The sequence below is a fragment of the Periophthalmus magnuspinnatus genome, chromosome 14 (genome assembly GCF_009829125.3).
Source record: "Periophthalmus magnuspinnatus isolate fPerMag1 chromosome 14, fPerMag1.2.pri, whole genome shotgun sequence".
In the NCBI taxonomy this organism is placed as follows: domain Eukaryota; kingdom Metazoa; phylum Chordata; class Actinopteri; order Gobiiformes; family Gobiidae; genus Periophthalmus; species Periophthalmus magnuspinnatus.
The window spans coordinates 25,248,606-25,254,605 of NC_047139.1; positions in this window are offsets into that span (position 1 = coordinate 25,248,606).

Sequence of the window (6,000 nt, forward strand, 5' to 3'; positions counted from 1 at the left end):
TCACAGTAGAGATAAGTCAGTAGCGGATATGCAAAGTGTGAGAAGAAGTGTATTGTTCTGCAGTAACCGTGTGTTCAGATCGCTCATTACCAGAGTGTGTCAGTGCTGTGTGCCTGTAAAACATCTGCCCATGTGTTAAAACTGTTCTTTCCATGAAGGGAGTGTCCAGATGTGAACATTTACACAAGCACAGCTGCTAAAGATAGTCCAGATGATGAATTTCACACTTGGAATATATCAAAATTGGTGAATAAACATTTTTTCCTAAATTAGCTCAAGACATGTGAAGTGCAAAGACTGAGATTTGACATGAATAATCTTATATTTTTCAGTTTTGAGCTTCTTCTAATGTAAAGCAATGTCACTTAGAACAACACAAATCAACTCAATGCCATTAAGCTGTTTAAGATCAGCGAATAGGAGCTTTATATGTATGTCTATAGCATGTGTGTATGTCTATTGCATGTATATATGTCTATAGCGTGTGTGTATGTCTATTGCATGCAGCAGTGAAGCATATACAAGATTTAACATACATGACCTTTTTGATACGACCTCCTCGGCACTAATACAAAGAAATTGCCCTTTTGACACTGCGGAAACATGCTCTTAGGATCATTTTAATAGAATGAGTCATACGATTTAACATAAAATATCCGTGTATCTGTTAACATAACTGTATTTCTATGTAATGCAGTGTGGAATGAAGTACACACAAATGTCAGTTCTGATTTAACCTTAAGAGAGATTTTCCTGCAAACACACAGAGTAAAAATGTACTGCACTCTGGCTGTGAATAGACGAGAAAAACATTGAGTCAGTACGGCATATTGTGCTATAGGTTGTAGCGGCCAGAAAGTATAGACTTAAATTGCAATTCCATGACTAAATGAAGCTAAATCACAAATGATTACGTAAACAGGAATTCGTATTAGTCTTAATACCATTTCCTGAGAGGAGAAATTATTCACTTAGGTCTCCTCTCAAGGTTTTCCCACTAACCATTAATTATCCAGGCTTGTTGGGGGGTCCACTCGTCTTTATCGAGGTTCTGAGGTCCAGGCTGCCATTTGCATTTTTCATATTCATTTATTATATCTTATAGAACCCTTTGAGACAGTAATTGTAATTAGCATCAGTAATAAACTTGATTTGCTCTGAGCTCTTGTGGGTGAGAGGGGTGAGGTGTCGACCAGCCGTGCCAAAGATCCAGCGAGCCAATGCTGTACAACTAGCTCTATGTATTCCCCAAGCTGCTAATAGCTACTGGAATTATAATGATACTCCAGTACTGCAAATACCATACTGGCCATATTAAACCCACATTATTTGGGCAGGCGAGTTTCATTTGAAGCTGACTGATATAGAGATTGGATCAAGGACACCTCCAGCTCTGTCCTCGTTATTGGTATCAGAGGTTATAATACTCCCTACAAAGGAAGCATGGCAAGACGTGAATGGGCAATAGTACCACAATGTGTTGAGACTACGGATCTCATATGGTAAATACAGAATCAGCAAACATTGATTAATATTTGTAGTATGTGCAAAAACCTCTCCAGAGTCTCCTACCTCTTTTTACAATTCTCAATACAATTTCTAACCTGTCTGGCCATTCTTTTCTGATCTATAGCGATGTATTTTCACCACAGGGCTGCACCTCTAGTAATACGTCACATGACCCATACCTGTTTCATTGGACACCTTCACAGAACCATCCCACCTCCTCATGTCACATCATTTTCCCATTAAAATTCCATGAGTTATTTACTTTCAATTAGCATTTAGAAGCATCGGAAGTGTCGTACCTAATCATTATGCCGCCAGTGACAGCTTAACCTACTTTTTATGCTCATTTGTTCACCAAAAATGAAAGAATCTATCTGCAAATATAATTGGCTGATAACACGTTCACATGCCATGCTGCACGTAGAATGAATATGGAGAATGAATGCTATATTAAAGGGGCTTCAGGGAACTTTGGAGAGCCTGTCACCTGCTTGTTTATAGAGGGGGTAATATGCAAAAGCAACTTTTTGGAGCTTTCTGACACTTATTAAACATGTTAAGATATTGTTTTCAGTAAATATAGCATGTTAAAAAAAATAAAAAAAAATTAAAAAATAAATATAATAAAATACAATAAAATAAATAACACACAATAAAATAAATAAAATATAATAAAAAAATAAAAATAAAATAGTGGTCTTTCTGTACTGGATTATGGAGAGATAATGCATTCAGACTTTAGACTCTACTTTGAAACCTTTAGATACACTCTTTCACTCAGCCCTTTGGTTCATAATTAACAACGATGAATTGAAATGTATTTATAATGGACTACTTGACTGACTGCCTGAATATCTCACTTGCTCTTTGAACACTGATGCGGGAACTTTCAATACAAGATCATGTAAGAGAGAGAGAGAGAGAGAGAGAGAGAGAGAGAGAGAGAGAGAGAGAGAGAGAGAGAGAGAGAGAGAGAGAGAGAGAGAGAGAGAGAGAGAGAGAGAGAGAGAGCATTTGGCTATTTTGCTTCCCAAGAAATTGAATATATTTCAAGGATAAGCAGAATTGGATACTTGATACTTTGGTGCCACAAATGCAACTAAATATTCTGGTAACAAATATTTATGCTCCACCTGTTTCCAATGTTTTAAATGCTTTAAATTTTTGTTTTGTTTGTTTTTTGCTTGTATTTTTTATATTTGATGAGGGCACCCAGGAAAAGAGAAAGTCTGAGTGCTCTCCCTCTGTATAAATAAAGACAGATAAAATACAATAAATATGTTATGTGTTAGCAGTTAATACCCTATAGAAGTATAATACTCTTTAATAATAGGGTGTTAAACTTAACAATCTCCAAAGACAGGCAAATGACACAACCAAATTGAGTTACAGATCAGATCTGTGGAGAGGGGACCTGACTCACTGTAATAATGCATGTGTTCAAGTCAAGGTATTTCTGAGCAATAAAACATCTGAACAAATGATAGACAAGTTTAGAGGCATACAGGAGAAGATTCCGGGCAAATAAAATCTCCATGGAGACAAACAAGTGGTGAACCCTCCATCAGAAAAGTTGCACAGTGCATCTTTAAATAAACACACAATTCCAGTCACCCTGTCCGATTCAGCCTTTTAAATCATTCTTAAAGTCAGTTTTAATCATGTCCCATGGCCAACAATTATAAACTGGCAAAACCAACAGTGAGATACAGGGTTGTTTCTGGGCTGCTTTTGTTAATTAGTCCCAAGCTTGTGGATGGAAAAGTGATTTCTCCTTAAGCCATGCAAGTCTAAATACCGTCAGCTCAGACAGTTAACTAGAAGTGCAAATCATCATGGAAATTAGTGAATCATTTGTACTGCGCATACATGATCATACCATGTTAATACCCAGGACGCCTTACCCAAATCCAAATGCAAAACACAGGCCTGCCCTTGCATCCAGCTTCTTCTCCAGCGTGTTTCGCCTGAGGATACTTTGACATATGGACAGGAGGAGCTCTTGATGTAATTGCTCTGCCTTCTGAGCCGAATACGTCCCCGATTGCATGAAATGATTCTATGAGCAGTGACAAATCTAAACCACACGTGCGTCCCTGGTGGAGGAGTGGTGGATCTGTGTGATCACAGGCGGAGAAGTGGACGAGAAGACGCGAGAGTCAGGGGCTGTCAGAGCGCTACTCACTGTTAGATTAACTGAGATGTGAAAACAAGACTGAGAAGTGCAGCTCTGAAAAATTGCAAATCTGTCTAATTATGATGTTTCTAGAGATAATAATCTATTTTCTGATTAGTCATGAAGTCAGTTGAGTTCATTATGAAGCTGGTTGGGCTACATCTGAGACTATCATATGGTTTAATAGCACTTTTAATTTTTAATTTTTATTTTTAATTTTTTTTTATTGTTGGTAGCAAAATAAATAAATAAATAAATAAGGGGAAGGAGCTTGTGTGGGAGGTTGAGCGTTACCGACTAGATATAGTTGGCCTCGCCTCCACGCACAGTTTGGGCTCTGGAACCCAACTTCTTGAGAGGGGTTGGACTCTCCATTTCTCTGGCGTTGCCCGCGGGGAGAGGCGGCGAGCTGGTGTGGGCTTGCTCATTGCCCCACAGCTCAGCCGCCTCGTGTTGGGGTTCACTCCGGTGAATGAGAGGGTTGCGTCCCTGCGCCTTCGGGTCGGGGACAGGTCTCTCACTGTTGTGTCGGCCTACGGGCCAAACAGCAGTGCAGAGTACCCGGCCTTCTTGGAGTCCCTGGGAGGGGTACTAGACATTGCACCGACCGGGGACTCCGTTGTTCTCCTGGGGGACTTCAACGCCCATGTGGATAACGACAGTGACACCTGGAGGGGCATGATTGGGAAGAACGGCCTCCCTGGTCTGAACCCGAGTGGTGTTTTGTTATTGGACTTCTGTGCTAGTCACAGTTTGTCCATAACAAACACCATGTTCGAGCACAACAGTGTCCATCGGTGCACATGGCACCAGGACACTCTAGGTCGGAGGTCGATGATCGACTTTGTTGTCGTGTCATCTGACCTCCGACCGCGTGTCTTGGACACTCGGGTGAAGAGAGGGGCTGAGTTGTCAACCGATCACCACCTGGTGGTGAGTCTATCGAGCCTTGTTGGCTCGTGGGACTCCTGGGGCAGCCGATGAGTACAAGCGGGCCAAGTGTGCCGCAGTTCGGGGGGCCATGGAGGAGGACTATCGGACGGCCTCAAAGAAATTCTGGCAAACCGTCAGACGCCTCAGGAGGGGGAAGCAGTGCTTCAACAACACTGTTTAGAGCTGTGGAGAGCTGCCGACCTCAATTGGGGATGTTGTCGTGCGGTGGAAGGAATACTTTGAGGATCTCCTCAATCCCACTGTCACGTCTTCCGAGGAGGAAGCAGCGATTGGACACCCGGAAGCGGACTCGTCCATCACTCTGGCTGAAGTCCGAACCGAGGTGGTTAGCAAGCTCCTCGGTGGCAAGGCTCCGGGGGTGGATGAGATCCGTCCTGAGTACCTCAAGTCTCTGGATGTTGTGGGACTGTGTTGGCTGACACGTCTCTGCAACATCGCGTGGCGGTCGGGGACAGTACCTGTGGAATGGCAGACTGGGGTGGTGGTCCCTCTGTATAAGAAGGGGGACCGGAGGGTGTGTTCCAATTACAGGGGAATCACACTCCTCAGCCTTCCCGGTAAGGTCTACTTCAGGGCACTGGAGAGGAGAATCTGACCGATAGTCGAACCTCGGATTCAGGAGGAGCAGTGTGGTTTTCGTCCCGGTTGTGGAACACTGGACCAGCTCTATACTCTCCATCAGGTCCTTGAGGGTTCATGGGAGTTTGCCCAACCAGTCCACATGTGTTTTGTGGATCTGGAGAAGGCATTTGACCATGTCCCTCATGTGGTCCTTTAGGGGTGCTCTGGGAGTATGGGGTCCGGGGCTCTTTGCTAAGGGCTGTCCGGTCCCTGTATGACCGGAGCAGGAGCTGTGTTCGCATTGCCGGCAGTAAGTCAGACCTGTTCCCGGTGCATGTTGGAATCCACCAGGGCTGCCCTTTGTCACCGGTTCTGTTCATTATATTTATGGACAGAATTTCTAGGCGCAGCCAGGGGCCGGAGGGGGTCTGGTTTGGGAACCACAGGATTTCATCTCTGCTGTTTGCAGATGATGTTGTCCTGATGGCTTCATCGAGCCAGGACCTGCAGCACTGGGGCGGTTTGCAGCCGAGTGTGAAGTGGCTGGGATGAGAATCAGCTCCTCCAAATCCGAGGCCATGGTTCTCGACTGGAAAAAGGTGGTTTGCTCTCTCCGGGTGGGTGGAGAGACTCTGCCTCAAGTGGAGGAGTTCAAGTATCTCGGGGTCTTGTTCACGAGTGAGGGATGGATGGAGCGTGAGATTGACAGGCGGATCGGTGCAGTGTCTGCAGTGATGCGGTCGCTGTATCGGTCCGTTGTGGTGAAGAAGGAGCTGAGCTGGAAGGCAAAGCTCTTGATT